Source organism: Hyperolius riggenbachi, chromosome 2 (genome assembly GCF_040937935.1).
Source record: "Hyperolius riggenbachi isolate aHypRig1 chromosome 2, aHypRig1.pri, whole genome shotgun sequence".
NCBI classification, from domain to species: Eukaryota; Metazoa; Chordata; class Amphibia; order Anura; family Hyperoliidae; genus Hyperolius; species Hyperolius riggenbachi.
In genome coordinates, this window is record NC_090647.1 from 550,641,146 (window position 1) to 550,662,677 (window position 21,532).

Consider the following 21,532-nt stretch of genomic DNA (forward strand, 5'->3'; position numbering starts at 1 on the left):
GGAGGGCAGCAAACAACACAAGCCGCAGCTAGTGCCCAAAAGGGAATGGTATCGGCAGTGTCCTTGGAGTGGGAACATTTTCTGACACCCATGCAGCAGCAGCCCACAGAACAGCAAGCGTGCAGATCCACCTCCAACACCGATCGCCTGGAGAAGATGGTCAAGGACTACATGTCAGATGGCGTAGCTGTGTTGAACAATCCATCTGCACCCTTCAACTATTGGGTATCGAAGCTAGACACCTGGCACGAACTGGCAATGTACGCAATAGAGGTGCTGGCTTGCCCGGCAGCCAGCGTTATGTCGGAACGCTGTTTTAGTGCTGCCGGAGGCATCGTCACAGATCGGCGTATCCGCCTCTCCACAGAAAATGCAGACCGTCTGACTCAAATTAAAATGAATCAATCCTGGATTGGAAACGACTATGCATCACTCCTGGACCCCAACCAAGTAACATGAACAATGACCATCTGTGATGGGTTAGCGTTGCCGGTCCCTGTTTATTGAACCTCTCATCTTTATTACATTTATGACTGCATGGCAGCAAAAAGCATTGCTATATCCGCACGCTTTTTGTCCTCATGCAAGGCCTGGGATGTTGTGTCTCAAAAAGCGTGGCCTTCTCCTCCTGCGCCTCCTCCTGTTCCATCACGTGTGCTGCTGCTGCTGGGTTAGTGTTGCCGGTCCCTGTTTATTGAACCTCTCATCTTTATTACATTTATGACTGCATGGCGGCAAAAAACATTGCTATATCCGCACGCTATTTGTCCTCATGCAAGGCCTGGGATGCTGTGTCTCAAAAAGCGTGGCCTTCTCCTCCTGCGCCTCCTCCTGTTCCATCACGTGTGCTGCTGCTGGTGCTGGGTTAGCGTTACCGGTCCCTTTTCCTGGAACCTCTTCTCTGTATTACATTTATGACTGCATGGCGACAAAAAGCATGTTACCTGTGCAAAGAAACATGACATTTTCCACATTTAAAAGACAGTTTTTCCTTTGAAACGTTACAATCAATTTTCTCAAAAACTATAAGCTCTTTTTCAAATATTTTTTTTCCTCTTGTACCCACTCCCAAGGTGCACATACCCTGCAAATTTGGGGTATGTAGCATGTAAGGAAGCTTTACAAAGCACGAAAGTTCGGGTCCCCATTGACTTCCATTATGTTCGGAGTTCGGCGCGAACACCCGAACATCGCGGCCATGTTCGGCGAACGTTCGCGAACCCGAACATCTAGGTGTTCGCCCAACACTAACTAAAGTCATCCACATTATCAAAGTGGAGAAATACGTCTCCCCAATTCTAGGTAAACAGGTATTTCTGTTATGCTTTAACCATTAAGCTCAGTAACAGAGATGGTCAATGAGACGTTATTTCGGCACTAAGCCCTAAAGCTGGGCGGAGCTATAGCAGTCATGCTATTGTGCACAGCCCGCTCTAAGGGTAATTTGAGGTTCAGGACCCTGAATTACTTCTCCCTCCGAGTGGCTGCGACTCGGAGGGGGAATAGTATTAAACGCGGCTGGGAATTTGAGCGCCAGCAAGGAGAGCCGTCATTTCCATCAAGAATCGCGATCACCATCACAAACGCACTGCGATCCCTCATATTATTCTGAGCACATTTCAAGACGCGATTTCCGATGATAAAGAAGAATAAATTTAGCAGGGCTGTGGAGTCGGTACAAAAATTATCCAACTCCTCAGTTTATGAAACCTCTGACTCCAACTCCAGGTACCCAATATTGCTCTGACTCCTCGACTCCGACTCCTTAGTTTAATACTTACCAGGGCTGTGGAGTTGGTACAAAAATCTTCCTCAGTGTTATGAAAGCTCAGACTCCAACTCCGACTCCAGGTGCCCCAAATTGCTCTGACTCCACAGCCCTGAAATTTAGAACGATCGCGATTGCAGAAAAAATGCTGCATGCAGTGTAATTGCGATTAGTCAAGAAAAAAAGGCACCACAATCACCCTGTTAATTGCAATGCCCTTGCGATCTGCAAATCACGTACTATCCAATGATCGGATCGAAATGTGGCCGGTGGAACGACTAATAAATTGTAAACACACAGAAATAAAAATGATATTTCGACCTTGTTATTGCACTTTTATAAATATGGCGAACCAAAAATTTTTGATATTTTTCACCCAAAAAATCCGCAACTTTGCCTTCGTACACCTTTCGTAACTAGGCCCCTAAGTGAAAATGTCTCTTTCAGCATCTCAGTAAATTGTCCCCTTGTATCCGTACGGAAGTTGACGTAGCGTATCATTTTTCTGATCAGCGATTTCGGAAGTTCATAACAGAATCTCCGCGAAGCACCACCGCTGGCAATATTGACTAATGTGAACGAAATCCCGCTTCGTCGGAATAAAAGTCAATTCCTGCGCAATAAAGCATAAAATAATGAAATAATGGGCAGCGGGGTAATCAGAAATGCCAATGATGAGTTAGAGACCCCCTTACAAATCAGCGCACTTAGCATAAGCAACCCCCCCAAAGCCAATAACCCGCACTAAAATGAAAATTGCCACCGAGGGACTCCGTCGATATCTCACAGGGCGCATTAGATAGGCGTAGATCACAAACGCCATAAACACGGCACAATGCATATTGAAATCAATCAGCGCATTAACCTCTGTGATTGATGCGTCATCTCCGCGCGTTTTATTGAAAAGGTTGTATATAATGCCGGTAGGCTTATTCTCTGGCGGGCGATTTATTTGCCTGACCAGATCACTATTTCATCGCAAAGCTTTTCAAACTCTCTGATCCTTAATAATTCGGGTCAAGAATTCCTTCCCGCCCAGCGCCGCGCGTCATTACTCATCACCGCTTGCGCACGCCGCCCCCCATTTCTGTGTGTATGAGAGATCAGCTGTGTGCTCTATTCCAGCATGGATACTGCCGGAACAGAGGCTTCCTACCAGAGTCAGGTACACATGTTAGATTTTCTTCTGACAACTGACCCGAAGTTAGAGACATGGGGCTTGATTCACTAACCGGTGCTAAGCCGGTTAGTGTGCCCTATCACTTAGTGGGCGCAAACTACAACACTAACGAGTTTGCGCCCACACATCACTATCATTTATGCGCCGCTTCTGGGGGCACCCGCTGCACCGTTATTGTCGCACCAGATGCAACGTTTAAGGGGCAGCGGGTGCGACGTTATCTTCGTACCGCGCACTAATATAGGCGCACCCGCGCTGCGCGCGCAGTGAGCTGGGCTGCGCGCAAAGTAGCTTAGCGCGCACTAGCGGCAAGAAAGGGCTTTTCACACTGTGTTAGCGCCGGTTAGTGAATCAAGCCCATGAAGGCTGACATATTTATTTCCTTTTAATCAATGCTGATCCTCTGCCTCTAAAACTTTTAACCATTGACCCTGAACAAGCGTGTATATCAGACGTTTCTGTCAAAAATCTGACAAGATCAGCTGCATGCTTGTTTCAGGTGTGTGAATCAGAAAATACTGACTAGAAAGATCAGCAGGACTGCCAGGGGACTGGTATTGTTTAAAAGGAAATAAATATGGCAGCCTCCATATGTCTCACATCTCGGGTTCCTTTTAAAGCAAGTCTGAAGCGATTATAAAATTAAAAAACAAATACTCCCCTAAGGCCGGCTTCACACTGCAGTTTGGTAGCAGCGGTGCGGGCAGCGCGCCGCACCTCACTGCCAAAAACAGGCCTTCAGGCTGAGAACCAAACAGTAGGTGACGCTCGTCTGCAGTCACTTCCTGTTTCGGATATACGGAAGTGCACGGAAGCGTATTGAAACAAATACGCTTCCGCGCTTGCACGCCGCCAACTTTTTTAAAAGACTGCATCGCCCTAGACTTACATGACTTCCGTCCACCGCAGGAGCCGCACGGTAACGTAGGTATGCGCTCGCATTAGATAGGGAACCTCCGGCGCAGTGTATCACAACGTAAGGAGTGTTAATTCCCCCATAGACTTTCATTGCCCAGAGGCGTAGTGTGGTAAATTACCCCAGCGTAAAAAAAGCCCTAAGGAGAGGGGAGGCTCTGGTTCCTATACAGCCTTCCTGTTCTCCTCAAGGACTCCCCGTTCCCCCGCAGGCTCCTCCGTTTGAATCTCCCGCCATGGGAAACTTCAGCAGTCTCCGCAAGCACTCGGGCTGCTGAAGAATGGCGGCTCTGTACTGCGCACGTGGGAGTGCACGAGAGAGGGCACTCATGCGTGGGCAGTACGGAGCAGCCCGGCGTTGGAAGCCCGAGTGCTTCAGAAGACTGCCAAAACCAGCCCAACCCGGAAGAGTGCAGTCCACGACCGAACAGTCGTAGACTGCTAACAGGGGAGCCTGCGGGGAAGGAGGGGACCGGGAGGAGAACGGGAAGACTCTATAGGACCCAGAGCCTTCCCTCTCCTTAGGTGAGTATCTGTGTTTTATTTTAAAAATCACTTCACACTCCCTTTAAAGGGAAGGTTCAGGCAAAATAAAAAATCCAAATCCACTTACCTGGGGCTTCCTCCAGCCCGTGGCAGGCAGGAGGTGCCCTCGACGCCGCTCCGCAGGCTCCCGGTCTTCTCCGGTGGCCGACCCGACTTGGCCAGGTCGGGCTCTTCTGCACTTCAATAACGGTTTCTTCTGCGCTCCACGCGGGCGCGCTGACGTCATCGGACATCCTCCGGGCTGTAGTTCTGCGCCTGCGCAGTACAGCCCGGATGACGTCAGCGCCCGCGTGGAGCGCAGAAGAGGCGCCATTGAAGCGCAGAAGAGGCCCGATCAGGAAGCCAGCCGGGCCAGGTCAGGTCGGCCACCAGAGGAGACCGGGAGCCCGCGGAGCAGCGTTGAGGGCACCTCCTGCCTGCCACGGGCTGGAGGAAGCTCCAGGTAAGTGGATTTCGATTTTTTATTTTGGCTAGAGATGAGCGTAATGACTTAATTACGATTTCACGAAATTTCGCGTAATTACGATTATGGCCGTAAGCACATAATCGTAATGAAGAAGGATTTCGCGAAATTCCACGTAAGCTTCGCGTAATTTTCGCATTACAGTGGGTATCGCGAAATTACGTTTGCCTTGCATGCAAACGTTTGTAAGCGTAGTTTACACCCTTGAACTGCGCATGCTTAGTTTTTACATTATTAACACGAAAAAGCGTTTATATGCGAAAATTTGTTAGCGTTCGTCTGACTACCGTTGATTCGCTTCTGATTGGCTAATGCTAACAAGTAATTTTTTATAGCTAACAAGTAATTACGAAATTCGCGAAATTACGAAGAAATGCGAAATTACGGGATGGTTTAACACGAAATTACGTTATGAACAAAACGTGAAATTACGCGTTGAAAATTACGCTTACGGTATTTTCAATTACGATTTTAATGGCAATTACGCTACCATAATTTCGCATCGTAAAAGCAAATTTCGCATGCGTAATTATAGTAACGCGAAATTTCGAAAATTTCGGCTCAACCCTAATTTTAGCCCCATAGTCCCTGGATATTTCCTTTAAAGAGGATCTGTAAAGTTTAAAAGTTCCCCTGGGGGGTACTCACCTCGGTAGGGGGCTATCGAGGCTTCCCCCGTCCTCCTGTGTCCCTCGCTGGTCTTGCTGCAGCATGTAAATATTTACCTGTTTATATTTAGGCTGTGCAGTATTTACCTTTCCCTGTTCCAGCGCAGGCGCAGTAGCAGCTCGGAAATAGCCGCTCGCAGCCGGGTCCGCTCTACTGTACAGGCGCAAGTCTCCTCAGCAGTAGAGCGGACCCGACTGAGATCGGCTATTTCCGCCTATTTCAGAGGAGAGAGCCGCAACAGCGCCCCCACTGGAACAGGGAAAGTTAAATCTTGCACAGCCTGACAAATTGTCGGCTGTGCATTCAGAAGGCTGCAGCGAGACCGCTGTGGGACACAGGAGGACAGGGGAAGCCTCGATAGGATCCAGAAGCTTCCCGCTACCGAGGTGAGTACCCCCCAGGGGAACTTTTTTCATTACAGAGTCTCTTTAAGCCTTATACACACACATTCAGTCACTGTTTGCCTTTAAACACACCTGAATTGAGAAGGATATGGAGACTGACATACACTGTATTTATTTCCTTTTGAACAATGCAGATTGCCGTGCTATACTGCTATCCTGCTGATCCTCTGGCCCATATGCAATTCATTGTTTCACCTGAGTTTTCTCGTAGGTGAAATTTTTAAGCTTGTCAATAAAATGTTTTTAAACCACCAGCAAGCAAAACAAATACCTAAAATTATTTTGATAGTACTTTTTCCACCTACTTTTTGGTACTTTTTCCATTGAATAGTGCTACAAAGTTATTATATAACATAACGTAGATCATGGGCGTCTGCAGAAAATTTTCCGGGGGAGGGGGGTGGTGCTGTGTGGCGCGCTAAATGGGGCTATGTCATGCCGAAAAATGGGTGTGGTCATGAACCAGAATGTGGGTGTGGTCGTCGGTGGAGAAAAATTTACATGAACTAAGCAATGGTGGGACATTAGATTAGGACAGTGGTGGCGAACCTTTTGGAGGTCGAGTGCCCAAACTGCAAAGTCACTTTACTATCACAAAGTGCCAACAGCAATTTAAACTAAATACAAACGTTTTAACTCAAACATGAACATTATGGAAAATCCAAGTTGAAAATAAACTGTGAAGATAAACAATTTCATCCATCATACTCCTGAAAAATAAATTCATTTTTTTAGAACCTCCCAGTTTCATTTTCTGTTTTAAAAAGCGGAAAAAGTAGGTTTAATGCTATTGTCTCATATGATGATGATCCAGCTTTTTCCATAGTCTCGCAGTTAGCAATCATGTGACCCCCAACAAATCATGAGGCCCCCAACAAGACAAATTCAGCAATCATGAGGCCCCCATCAAGACAAATTCAGCAATCATGAGGCCCCCAACAAGACAAAGTCAGTAACCATGAGGCCCCCAACAAGACAAATTCAGCAGTCATGAGGCACATAAATAGACAGCATTTCACACAAATAGGCAGAATGCCCCCTTAATATGGTAGACACCTCTCACCTGGCAGCAGTTCCCCAAAATACACTCAATCTGACAGCAGTGGTTCCCCAAAAATAGGTAGCCCCAGGTCTATAGGTGTCCCCAGAATAGGTGGCCAGCGGTATAGATGTCCCCAGAACTGGTAGCCAGGGGTAGAGATGTCCCCAGAACAGGTAGCCAGGGTTTTATGTGCCCAGGATATGTAGGCAGGGGTATATGTGCCCAGTATATGTAGCCAGAGGTATATGTGCCCAGTATATGTAGGCAGGGGTATATGTGCCCAGTATATGTAGGCAGGGGTATATGTGCCCAGTATATGTAGTCAGGGGTATATGTGCCCAGTATATGTAGTCAGGGGTATATGTGCCCAATATATGCAGTCAGGGGTATATGTGCCCAGTATATGTAGGCAGGGGTATATGTGCCCAGTATATGTAGGCAGGGGTATATGTGCCCAGTATATATAGCCAGGGGTATATGTGCCCAGTATATATAGCCAGGGGTATATGTGCCCAGTATATATAGCCAGGGGTATATGTGCCCAGTATATGTAGCCAGCGGTATATGTGCCCAGTATATGCAGCCAGGGGTATATGTGCCCAGTATATGTAGGCAGGGGTATATGTGCCCAGTATATGTAGGGAGGGGTATATGTGCCCAGTATATGTAGGCAGGAGTATATGTGCCCAGTATATGTAGGCAGGTGTATATGTCCCAGTATATGTAGCCAGGGGTATATGTGCCCAGTATATGTAGTCAGAGGTATATGTGCCCAGTATATGTAGGCAGCGGTATATGTGCCCAGTATATGTAGGCAGGGGTATATGTACCCAGTATATGTAGGTAGGGGTATATGTGCCCAGTATATGTAGGCAGGGGTATATGTGCCCAATATATATATATAGGGGTATATGTGCCCAGTATATATAGCCAGGGGTATATGTGCCCAGTATATGTAGCCAGGGGTATATGTGCCCAGTATATGTAGGCAGGGGTATATGTGCCCAGTATATGTAGGCAGGGGTATATGTGCCCAGTATATGTAGGCAGGGGTATATGTGCCCAGTATATGTAGGCAGGGGTATATGTGCCCAGTATATGTAGGCAGGGGTATATGTGCCCTGTGTATACAGCCAGGGGTATATGTGCCAGTATATGTAGGCAGGGGTATATGTCCCTAGAATAAGTAGCCAGGTGGGCCCCAGCAGGAGGGGAGCAGCGCAGAGAAGAGAGAGAGCTATGGGCACAGTGGGGAAGGGGGGCCATCTCCCCCCCCTTCCCTCACCTTAGGGGGCTCTCTCTCCCTCGCTGTCCCCTCCGTAACGAAGTGTGCAATGGCTGGGCAGCGGGCGGAACTTACCTCGTCTCGTCGCACGCGCCGGATGGATTAGCCGCTACTCTGGTCTGGTTCAGACCAGAGTGCGGCACCAGAACATCCGGCGCAGGAGCGAGACGAGGTAAGTTCCGCCCGCTGCCCAGCCGCTACACACTTCGTTCCGGAGGGGACAGCGAGGGAGAGAGAGCCCCCTAAGGAGAGAGAAGGGGGGGGGGGGAGACGTCCGCCCTTCCCCACTGTGCCCATAGCTCTCTCTCTTCTCTGCGCTGCTCCCCTCCTGCTGGCTGCACAGCGGCCAGGGTCGGGCAGATGCCCGGTTTTGCCATATGTGCGGACACCCATGCCGTAGATGAAAAATTATCTTCTAGGAGAAAACTTAGGAGAAAAAGTGAATTGAATAAGGGCCTCTGTCTGTAAAACTCTTAGCCAGTGATGCTCAAATCCGGATCCGGGAGACACCCGGATAGTTGCTATCCGGATATCTCCCAGTTACCTGTGCGGGAGGGGTCAATCTTACCTGTCTGATGTCTTCTTCATCCTTCCCTCGGCGCCTCCCACGATGTGTTCCATGCGGCGGTCACGTGACTACAAACACTTCCTCCTTACGTCTGGGTTGAAGGAGGAAGTGTTTGTAGTCACGTGATGCGCGTGGGCCGCATCGTGGGAGGCGCCGAGGGACGGACGAAGAAGACGTCAGACAGGTAAGATTGACCCCCCCCCCGCACAGGTAACTGGGAGATATCCGGATAGCAACTATCCGGGTTTCTCCCGGATCCGGATTTCCGCATCCCTACTCTTCGCCACAGCCCCTGAACAAGCATGCAGATCAGGAGTTTCTGACTGAAGTGTGACTGGACTAGCTGCATGCTTGTTTCTGGTGTGTCATTCAGACACTACTGCAACCAAAGATATCAGCAGGACTGCCTGGCAACTGGTATTGTTTAAAAGGAAATAAATATAGCAGCCTCCATATTATTAGAGTTCTGGGATAGAGAGATGTACAGACACACTGCCGGACTACACTCATGGAGAAGAGGCATGACAGGCGGTGAAGTAACGAGAGGCGTCCTGCAGTGTGGGGGGTTTAGTCATTCAGTGGTCTGCCATGGCACGTGGCAGGGGATAGTAATACACATGCTACAGTCTCAGCCGAGACGGCACAAAGCGATCATCTCAGTCGGGAACTATGCTAGGTGTGTGGGAGCTGAGCTGGAGGGAGTAGCAGCCAGGAAGGGTGGCAGCAGGTACAACGGCGGCGGGGGGGGGGGGGGGGGGAGGGGGTGTCCTGACCTTCCCCTCTCTCACCTGGGTCCCCCATCCACTCTCTCCCTCCAGCCAAATGCCCGTCGGCCAGCAGGCACTCACGTCAGGCAGTGGCCGGGGGAGCAATTACTCACCTCTTTTGAGTTCCAGCGTGTGCGTACCACTAATTGTTTCCTCCTGCAAAGCCGCCCCCTCCCAGCCGCTGTGCCTACTGCGCCCCTTCCTGGCTGCTACCTCCTCCAGGCTACCTGGGGCCTATTATACTACCTGGGGGGGGGGGGGGGGGGCAGCATCCTCACAAGTGTGCTTCAGGTGGCAAAAAGGGCCCAGCATCAGTCCATTCAACTAATTTTAGTCTGAAATTGGTCAAATCCTCGGTCGTGCGTACTTGTGGCGGCACCGATTTTCATCCAATTCGATAATAATAATGGATTTGGACATACCTCCCAACTTTTTGAGATGAGAAAGAGGGAGACTTAAGCCACGCCCCTGCCACACCCCTGATCACGCCCCTGGCACACCCCTAGTCACGCATACCATAAAGATTTCATAAGAAAAATACGTTGTTTTATAATTCAAACCACACTGGTCCTTTCTATCCTGGTTCATTGTCCTTCATATTAACATTTTTAAATTAGTAATACAGGTAGTCCTCGGTTAACGAACGAGATAGGGACTGAAGGTTCATTCAGAACCTGAATTCGTTCTTAAGTCGGGACGCCCCCATACCCTAAGCAGAGTTGGCGCAGCGAAAACCAGATAGGGGACATCTCATCTGTTCCATGTCGGTCTAACGTCCCATTGTGCTGCCCGGAAGCTGCACAGCCCGTCCTCTCTCTCTGTTCACTGTCCACCCAGCGGCTTCACATGCGTCGCATAATGACGCGTCAGGAGGCGCCGCCACTAGGGGGCTTCTCCTGATTGCGTCATTATGCGATGCATGAGAAGCCGCTGGGGGGGCCAGTGAACGGAGTGAGAGGACGGGCCGCGCAGCTTCCGGGCAGCACAATGGGACGTTAGACCGACATGGAACAGATGAGATGTCCTCTATCTACCTTCCACTGCACCTACTCTGCTTAAAAAACGGCAGCAGAAGAGGTAGTCCCTGGCAGCGTGACGTCATCGTGGCAGGTCGGCGGGCGTTCGTATCGGCGGGTCATTCGTAAGTCGGGCGTTCGTAAACTGGGGACAATTTAAAGGATGGGAATAAAGTTTAGAGTCAATAAAACACATTTTTCAGTAGAGAAATATATATATTTTTAATAGAAAGAGGGACAAAGTCCTGAAAGAGGGACAAATGAGGAGGAAAGAGGGACAAATGAGGAGGAAAGAGGGACAAATGAGGAGGAGAGAGGGACAAATGAGGAGGAGAGAGGGACAAATGAGGAGGAGAGAGGGACAAATGAGGAGGAGAGAGGGACAAATGAGGAGGAGAGAGGGACAAATGAGGAGGAGAGAGGGACAAATGAGGAGGAGAGAGGGACAAATGAGGAGGAGAGAGGGACAAATGAGGAGGAGAGAGGGACAAATGAGGAGGAGAGAGGGACAAATGAGGAGGAAAGAGGGACAAATGAGGAGGAGAGAGGGACAAATGAGGAGGAGAGAGGGACAAATGAGGAGGAAAGAGGGACAAATGAGGAGGAAAGAGGGACAAATGAGGAGGAGAGAGGGACAAATGAGGAGGAAAGAGGGACAAATGAGGAGGAAAGAGGGACAAATGAGGAGGGGAAAGGGACAAATGAGGAGGAGAGAGGGACAAATGAGGAGGAGAGAGGGACAAATGAGGAGGAAAGAGGGACACATGAGGAGGAGAGAGGGACACATGAGGAGGAGAGAGGGACAAATGAGGAGGAGAGAGGGACAAATGAGGAGGAGAGAGGGACAAATGAGGAGGAGAGAGGGACAAATGAGGAGGAAAGAGGGACAAATGAGGAGGAGAGAGGGGGAGAGAGGGACAAATGAGGAGGAGAGAGGGACAAATGAGGAGGAGAGAGGGACAAATGAGGAGGAAAGAGGGACAAATGAGGAGGAAAGAGGGACAAATGAGGAGGAAAGAGGGACAAATGAGGAGGAAAGAGGGACAAATGAGGAGGAGAGAGGGACAAATGAGGAGGAGAGAGGGACAAATGAGGAGGAAAGAGGGACAAATGAGGAGGAAAGAGGGACAAATGAGGAGGAGAGAGGGACAAATGAGGAGGAAAGAGGGACAAATGAGGAGGAAAGAGGGACAAATGAGGAGGAAAGAGGGACAAATGAGGAGGAAAGAGGGACAAATGAGGAGGAGAGAGGGACAAATGAGGAGGAGAGAGGGACAAATGAGGAGGAAAGAGGGACAAATGAGGAGGAAAGAGGGACAAATGAGGAGGAAAGAGGGACAAATGAGGAGGAAAGAGGGACAAATGAGGAGGAGAGAGGGACAAATGAGGAGGAGAGAGGGACAAATGAGGAGGAAAGAGGGACAAATGAGGAGGAAAGAGGGACAAATGAGGAGGAGAGAGGGACAAATGAGGAGGAGAGAGGGACAAATGAGGAGGAAAGAGGGACACATGAGGAGGAGAGAGGGACACATGAGGAGGAGAGAGGGACAAATGAGGAGGAGAGAGGGACAAATGAGGAGGAGAGAGGGACAAATGAGGAGGAGAGAGGGACAAATGAGGAGGAAAGAGGGACACATGAGGAGGAGAGAGGGACACATGAGGAGGAGAGAGGGACACATGAGGAGGAGAGAGGGACAAATGAGGAGGAGAGAGGGACAAATGAGGAGGAAAGAGGGACAAATGAGGAGGAGAGAGGGACAAATGAGGAGGAGAGAGGGACAAATGAGGAGGAAAGAGGGACAAATGAGGAGGAAAGAGGGACAAATGAGGAGGAAAGAGGGACAAATGAGGAGGAGAGAGGGACAAATGAGGAGGAGAGAGGGACAAATGAGGAGGAAAGAGGGACAAATGAGGAGGAAAGAGGGACAAATGAGGAGGAGAGAGGGACAAATGAGGAGGAGAGAGGGACAAATGAGGAGGAGAGAGGGACAAATGAGGAGGAGAGAGGGACAAATGAGGAGGAGAGAGGGACAAATGAGGAGGAGAGAGGGACACATGAGGAGGAGAGAGGGACACATGAGGAGGAGAGAGGGACAAATGAGGAGGAGAGAGGGACAAATGAGGAGGAGAGAGGGACAAATGAGGAGGAGAGAGGGACAAATGAGGAGGAGAGAGGGACAAATGAGGAGGAAAGAGGGACAAATGAGGAGGAGAGAGGGACAAATGAGGAGGAGAGAGGGACAAATGAGGAGGAGAGAGGGACAAATGAGGAGGAGAGAGGGACAAATGAGGAGGAGAGAGGGACACATGAGGAGGAGAGAGGGACACATGAGGAGGAGAGAGGGACAAATGAGGAGGAGAGAGGGACAAATGAGGAGGAGAGAGGGACAAATGAGGAGGAGAGAGGGACAAATGAGGAGGAGAGAGGGACAAATGAGGAGGAAAGAGGGACAAATGAGGAGGAGAGAGGGACAAATGAGGAGGAGAGAGGGACAAATGAGGAGGAGAGAGGGACAAATGAGGAGGAGAGAGGGACAAATGAGGAGGAGAGAGGGACAAATGAGGAGGAGAGAGGGACAAATGAGGAGGAAAGAGGGACAAATGAGGAGGAGAGAGGGACAAATGAGGAGGAGAGAGGGACAAATGAGGAGGAGAGAGGGACAAATGAGGAGGAGAGAGGGACAAATGAGGAGGAAAGAGGGACAAATGAGGAGGAAAGAGGGACAAATGAGGAGGAGAGAGGGACAAATGAGGAGGAGAGAGGGACAAATGAGGAGGAGAGAGGGACAAATGAGGAGGAGAGAGGGACAAATGAGGAGGAGAGAGGGACAAATGAGGAGGAGAGAGGGACAAATGAGGAGGAGAGAGGGACACATGAGGAGGAGAGAGGGACACATGAGGAGGAGAGAGGGACAAATGAGGAGGAGAGAGGGACAAATGAGGAGGAGAGAGGGACAAATGAGGAGGAGAGAGGGACAAATGAGGAGGAGAGAGGGACAAATGAGGAGGAAAGAGGGACAAATGAGGAGGAGAGAGGGACAAATGAGGAGGAGAGAGGGACAAATGAGGAGGAGAGAGGGACAAATGAGGAGGAGAGAGGGACAAATGAGGAGGAGAGAGGGACAAATGAGGAGGAGAGAGGGACAAATGAGGAGGAAAGAGGGACAAATGAGGAGGAGAGAGGGACAAATGAGGAGGAGAGAGGGACAAATGAGGAGGAGAGAGGGACAAATGAGGAGGAAAGAGGGACAAATGAGGAGGAAAGAGGGACAAATGAGGAGGAGAGAGGGACAAATGAGGAGGAGAGAGGGACAAATGAGGAGGAGAGAGGGACAAATGAGGAGGAGAGAGGGACACATGAGGAGGAGAGAGGGACACATGAGGAGGAGAGAGGGACAAATGAGGAGGAGAGAGGGACAAATGAGGAGGAGAGAGGGACAAATGAGGAGGAAAGAGGGACAAATGAGGAGGAAAGAGGGACAAATGAGGAGGAGAGAGGGACAAATGAGGAGGAAAGAGGGACAAATGAGGAGGAGAGAGGGACAAATGAGGAGGAGAGAGGGACAAATGAGGAGAAAAGAGGGACAAATGAGGAGGAAAGAGGGACAAATGAGGAGGAGAGAGGGACAAATGAGGAGGAAAGAGGGACAAATGAGGAGGAAAGAGGGACAAATGAGGAGGAAAGAGGGACAAATGAGGGTGAAAGAGGGACAAATGAGGAGGAGAGAGGGACAAATGAGGAGGAGAGAGGGACAAATGAGGAGGAAAGAGGGACAAATGAGGAGGAAAGAGGGACAAATGAGGAGGAAAGAGGGACAAATGAGGAGGAAAGAGGGACAAATGAGGAGGAAAGAGGGACAAATGAGGGTGAAAGAGGGGCAAATGAGGAGGAAAGAGGGACAAATGAGGAGGAGACAGGGACAAATGAGGAGGAAAGAGGGACAAATGAGGAGGAAAGAGGGACAAATGAGGAGGAGAGAGGGACAAATGAGGAGGAAAGAGGGACAAATGAGGAGGAGAGAGGGACAATTGAGGAGGAGAGAGGGACAAATGAGGAGGAGAGAGGGACAAATGAGGAGGAGAGAGGGACAAATGAGGAGGAGAGAGGGACAAATGAGGAGGAGAGAGGGACAAATGAGGAGGAAAGAGGGACAAATGAGGAGGAAAGAGGGATAAAATCCTGAAAGAGGGACAAATGAGGAGGAGAGAGGGACAAATGAGGAGGAAAGAGGGACAAATGAGGAGGAAAGAGGGACAAATGAGGAGGAGAGAGGGACAAATGAGGAGGAGAGAGGGACAAATGAGGAGGAAAGAGGGATAAAATCCTGAAAGAGGGACAAATGAGGAGGAGAGAGGGACAAATGAGGAGGAGAGAGGGACAAATGAGGAGGAAAAAGGGACAAATGAGGAGGAGAGAGGGACAAATGAGGAGGAAAGAGGGACAAATGAGGAGGAAAGAGGGATAAAATCCTGAAAGAGGGACAAATGAGGAGGAGAGAGGGACAAATGAGGAGGAGAGAGGGACAAATGAGGAGGAAAGAAGGACAAATGAGGAGGAGAGAGGGACAAAGTCCTGAAAGAGGGACACATGAGGAGGAAAGAGGGACAAAGTCCTGAAAGAGGGACACATGAGGAGGAAAGAGGGACACTTGGGAGCTGTGCATCATTATTCAAACCCTTCCTGCATGCAGTCACGTGTTTACTCCTCGCTGATCCCTTCCATGGGCATTCAGTGCTCTGCAGGGGCTCCAGCTGCCCCCATCACCCCCCTCTCAGCTCACCTGTCACACTCCGGGGTCCCCGCTGTCCTCCTCACCGCAGCGGACGCTGACTCGTCACCATGGCGACAGGTGGCTCCTGGGAAAGGCCTGGCACGTGACGGCGTCCTGTTGCCTTGGGAACGGAACTCAGCGATGAGACCTGCAGCTGCGGCCACAGTGCTGCCCGCCTGACCCCGCCTCTTCCTCCTCCCCCTCCCCTGGTGTGACGTCACCGCACCAGACTCACTGCCAGGGACTGAAGCTATGGTGGAAAGTTGTGTGCTTTGATGTAGTTTGAAGTTTTTGAAGTATAATACCCCATACAGAGATTATAATGTGACTGCAGCACAGTGGAGGCACCTTCATGTGTGGTTTTCCCTCCAAAGCACACCTGGAGTCTGTGGCGTAGCTAAGGAGCAATGGGCCCTGGTGCAAGTTTTACATTGGGGCCCCCTAACTGTATGCATAACAATTGATACAGCGGAACAAAACCTGCCAATGGCAACTACAGTGTCAGAGGTGCAAGAAGGGGATGGGGAGCAGTTTGTTAATGGTAGAAGTGATTATTATGAGCACAGGACCAATAGAGAGCTAATACTGAAGTTGAGGGAGGGCCCAAGGGCCCCTATGCGGTCACTACCTCTGCACCCCCTATTGCTACGCCACTGCCAGAAGTGGGGAGGGGGAAATGTACTTACCTCAGTACTGTTTCTGGAAGCCTCTAGCACAGGGACCCTCTCTATCTTTAGGTTATGCTCCCAGCTGTGGACAAGGACACTCGGGCTGGGCATTGGGGCAAATTGGGCTTCCATAGGGGCAAACTGGACAATTGGGGGGAGTAGGTTGTGGAGTTCTTCCCCCAAAGTGAATAGTGATCCCCCAAGTGTAACAGCGAAAAACTGGAAATTTGGGCGGCACTCAAACTGTAATTTGGGCACCGTCAAAAGACCGCCCAAATTACTTTAAAAACCACATCTTTCCCCTAAGTCCATGGCGGCCTGGAGCGGGAATAGTAATTAACGCCACTGGGACTTGTGCAGGAGCAGGGTGAGACGCTTTTTGGCTTCACCCTGTGCCCAAATATCCTATGTTTCCAAAGTTTTTGTATGTACGCCCCTCAGGGCCCCTGCTGAGTGTTTGCAGCGAAGCGAACTCCACAACTCCGAACTGTCCCTCTTTCCTCCTCATTTGTCCCTCTTTCTATGTAAATATATATATTTCTCTACTAAAAAATGTGATTGACTATGAACTTTATTCCCATCTTTTAATTGATGTATTACTAATTTTTAAATGTTAATACAAAGGAAAATGAAGCAGGCTATAAAGGACCAGTGTGGTTTGAATTATAAAACACCACATTTTTCTTATGAAATCTTTGTAGTATGTGTGACTAGGGTTGTGATGGGGCATGATCAGGGGTGTGGCAGGGGCGTGGCTTAGTGTCCCTCTTTCTCATCTCAAAAAGTTGGGAGGTGTACTCACCTGTGGCATCTCCTTCAGTCTGAGTTCTTCTGTCTTGATCCTAGCGGGTGCCTCTCTTCTGAGACCCTGCAGTATGTTACGTGAATAGACGCGTGCCGCCGCGTCACAGAGAATAGCCACCGACAAGGGCGAAGACTGAAGGAGGAGTGCACCGGCCAGCCAGGCGAGTTTGCTCTGCTGCAAACACTACAGGGGATTACTATTCACTTGAGGAGGAGACCTAGGGGGGTCCTTTTGCCAGCTCTTGGGCCCTGGGCAATAGCCTTGAGTGACCTGGAGTTATTAAACACTAAGGTAGGGAAACACTGGACAAGAATATAAGACTGCTGAGGGGAAGCTGCAGTGCTGCTGACCCCTAAAGGTGGCCGTACACCTGTCGATCAGAGGCCACCTGCTACCAGTTCGACAATCAGATACAGGAGATCCCTCCCTGTTCAAATCTGATCAGAAAAAGATCTATTGCCTGGCCACACACTGCGGACAAATATCAGCATGAAATCTATTGGAAATCGCACTAGCGCTACCGCCTGCCAGGCTGCGCCTTCCCCCCCTTCAAGTGTATGTGTGCCCCCCCTCCTAAGGCCCGTGTTGATAAAGGCTCACTTGTCAGTGTCACAACTTACATTTGTATCATTTTCAAAAGTAGAAATAAATACATTTATTTTGTTTTTAAAAATCAGTGTTTTGAAATATATTGTTTTAAAAATTATAAGGTTAGGAAAGTGGGGTTTACGGTTGGGCATCAGGAAGGGGAGATTGGGGGTTAGTGTCAGGAAGCACTGTGTCAGCCACTTCCATACCTGATATTTAACTCTTTCAGGCAGAGAAAGAAAAAAAGGAACACAGCATAGTTATTTGTGTGCTAGGCACTGTTTATACCCATGTCTATCTCATCATGTCATGTGGGGTATCCTTTAAGGTTAGATGCAGATAAGAAAACAGAGAGATGACTGGCACTGTTCACTGGATATTCAGCAATTAGATTCTTAACCGATTCGACTGTGCTCACCACCAAAAGAGGAATTCCATCCAATATGCAAGAATGAAAGCAGGTCTGGCACCAGTCTGCTGCTTCAGTGAAAATTGAATCCAATAGGTACAGTAAGGTTTGCATCAAAGAGTACAGAAAGACGGCCTAACAGCCATTTCGCAGGTCTCCCCGCTTCGTCAGAGGCCTCTGATGAAGCGGGGAGACCTGCGAAACGGCTGTCAGGCCATCTTTCAGTACTCTTTGATGCAAACCTTACTGTACCTATTGGATTCAATTTTCACTGAAGCAGCAGACTGGTGCCAGACCTGCTTTCTTTCTTGCATATTGGATGGATTTTAAGGTTAGGTATCAGAAAGGGGGGGAGGTTTAGGGTCAGGCGTCAAAAAGGGGGGTTTTAGATTTGGGTTTTTTGGGTTGTTGTTCGTCAAAAAGGGAGGTTTAATGGACAACTGAAGTGAGAGGTATATGGAGGTTGCCATATTTATTTCCTTTTAAATAATACCACTTGCCTGGCAGCCCTGATGATCTATTTGGCTGCTGTAGTGTCTGAATAACACCAGTAACATTAACAAGCATGCAGCTAACCCTGTCAGATCTGACAATAATGTCAGAAACATCTGATCTGCTGCATGCTTGTTTTGGGTCTATGGCTAAAGGTATTAGAGACAGAGGTTTAGTATGGCTGCCATGCAGCTGGTATTGTTTAACTGCTTGCTGACCGCGTCATGCCGATGGGCGTGGCCGCGGCGGCAGCTCCGGGTCCGCCTAACGCCGATCGGCGTAAAGTCCTGGGGCTTGCATTTGCAGGAGATTGCGCGCACATCTCCTGCTTGGTAGACGGAGCTCCGCCTTCAGTCTCCCAGCGGCGATCGCCGCTCGGAGACTGTTAGACGGCGATAACCGCTGTCTAATTAGCATGTACAGCGCTGCGATCTACAGCAGTGTTGTGTGACATGGCTGTCTTTCTGGGGGACACAGGAGCGATCCGCTGTGATAGGCTGAAGCCTATCACAGCTGATCGCTATGATTGGCTGACTGGGGAGGGAGGGACCAATACAAAAATAAACACAAAAATAGAAAATGTATTATAAAATAAACGAATAAATATTGACAAAAAAGTTTAATTGAATATTGGGGGAGAGATCAGACCCCACCACCAGAGAGCTCTGTTGGTGGGGAGAAAAGGGAGGGGGGGAATCACTTTTGTGCTGTGTTGTGGGGCCCTGCAGCTTGGCCTTAAAGCTGCAGTGGCCTATTTGACAAAAAATGGCCTGGTCTTTAGGGGGATAAAGCCTGTGGTCCTGAAGTGGTTAAAAGGAAATAAATATGGCAGCCTCCATATACCTCTCACTTCAGTTGCTCTTTAAGGTTAGGCGTCAGGATGGGGGGTTTTAAGGTTAGGCATCGGAGGAGGAAGGGTTCTGTGTGAGAGTGGGGTTAGGTTTAGTCGTAAAATATCAGTAATATATACCAGTGTTTTAGTATTATTATTACCACTTTAAAGGATACCCAAAGTGACATGTGACATGATGAGATAGACATGGGCATGTACAGTGCCTAGCACACAGATAACTATGCTGTGTTCCTTTCTTTCTTTCTCTGCCTGAAAGAGTTAAATATCAGGTATGTAAGTGGCTGACTCAGTCCTGACTCAGACAGGAAGTGACTACAGTGTGACCCTCACTGACAAGAAATTCCAACTATAAAACACTTTCCTAGCAGAAAATGACTTCTGAGAGCAAGAAAGAGATAAAAAGAGGAATTTCTTATCGGTGAGGGTCACACTGTAGTCACTTCCTGTCTGAGTCAGGACTGAGTCAGCCACTTACATACCTGATATTTAACTCTTTCAGGCAGAGAAAGAAAAAAAGGCACACAGCATAGTTATTAGTGTGCTAGGCACTGTACATACACATGTCTATCTCATCAAGTCACATGTCAGTTCGGGTATCCTTTAAATAATTAAATATTAGGGCTTGATTCACAACGGTATTTATCGTTTAGACATATCGGCTTCACCCGGCGCATCTCTATATCATGCATGCCAAAAAAATATTGATGTGGGAGGAATAAATATCCTGATCTATAATACATGATCATTGATCCGGTCCGCATGCTGCAATTTTTTCAATTAAGTGTAATATTTCCATACAGAGGTTATCGTATGCTAAGATGGATTCGCAGACGCTGGATGTGCCCTCGATCAATAGAAGGCCAAACCCTTCTGCTGTATCCCACGCATGATAAATGACGCGTTTTAGAATCCATTTGTAGTGTGCTTACTTCCAGCAAATAAAGCGATGACCCGGGGCAGCCGCAGCGGCGCTCCAAAGCGTTTCAGAAGGTGCCCAATGAATTATGTCAAAGAGAGACAGCGGCGGGTCAGGATGCTTAAACTTCTGCTAAATGCACAGAATCACAGAAGGGCTAGTACTGACTACAGGGGCATCCCAGGATATTCAAGGGGGGTGTCTGAAATGTCTCTCTCAGCCACACACAATAGAATTATATGGTAGGATATTAGACTATGGCTATGGTAGGGATTAGATTGTGAGCTCCTCTGAGGACAGTCAGTGACATGATTATGTACTTTGTAAAGTGCTGCAGAAGATGTCAGTGCTATATAAATACATAATAATAATAATATGGTAGGACATTAAACTATGGCTATGGTAGGGATTAAATTGTGAGCTCCTCTGAGGACAGTCAGTGATATGACTATGTACTCTGTAAAGTGCTGCAGAAGATGTCAGTGATATATATATACATAATAATAATATGGTAGCACATTAGACTAGGACTATGGTAGGATTAGACTGTGAGCTCCTCTGAGGGCAGTCAGTGACATGGCTATGTACTCTGTAAAGTGCTGCAGAAGATGTCAGTGATATATAAATACATTATAATAATATGGTAGTACATTAGACTATGAGTATGGTAGGATTAGACTGTGAGCTCCTCTGAGGACAGTCAGTGACATGACTATGTACTCTGGAGTGCTGCAGAAGATGTCAGTGCTGTATAGATACATAATAATAATATGGTAGGACATTAGACTAGGAATATGGTAGGATTAGAGTGTGAGCTCCTCTGAGGACAGTCAGTGACATGACTATGTAATCTGTAAAGTGCTGTAGAGGATGTCAGTGCTATAAATACATAATAGTCTTTAGGAGATAAGGAGATAATATTGAATGTTGTCTTTATTTATGGGGGAGAAGGGTGGGAGAGAGATGGTGAGAGAGACAGGAGAGGGGGGAAAGAGATATAGGAGAGAGGGGTCCGGTAGTGAGAGACAGTAAAGCGGAAGAGACATAAGTGAGTGTCAAAGTGTCTGTTGGGAAGAAGAGAGTGGGGGAGGAAGAGGGGGAAAATGAGAGACAGAAATGGAGGAGATAGAGAGACCCACACATACAGGACAGACTTAGGGGGGATTGTGGGCACCAGTAATCCCCCCTTAAACTTGCCTATGGACTAAGAATGGCTGGTGAGATGCAACCAATTCCAAGGTGGTGCACATTTTAACCTGCGTACACATGAAAGACCACGGAATTATTGTTTCTGAGAATTCCAAAGCCAGTGAAAATAATGCCTACTCTCCCAGAATACTCTGGGAGGAGATACTGCATAGCTAAATAGCCTAGGCTGTGACATCACTGGGGGGGCGGGGCTCCAT

General features: G+C 48.7%; 1 protein-coding gene across 1 annotated transcript in view; it reads right to left on the bottom strand.

Annotated features, from left to right (window-relative positions):
* TEX55 (testis expressed 55) overlaps window positions 1-15,576 on the bottom strand; it is a 95,351-nt gene extending 79,775 nt beyond the window's left edge. Inside the window, exon 1 of the mRNA XM_068266231.1 lies at window positions 15,405-15,576. The gene's annotated coding sequence lies outside the window, so the exon portion shown is untranslated. The remainder of the gene's footprint in view (window positions 1-15,404) is intronic.
* Between the last annotated feature and the right edge of the window lie 5,956 nt (window positions 15,577-21,532).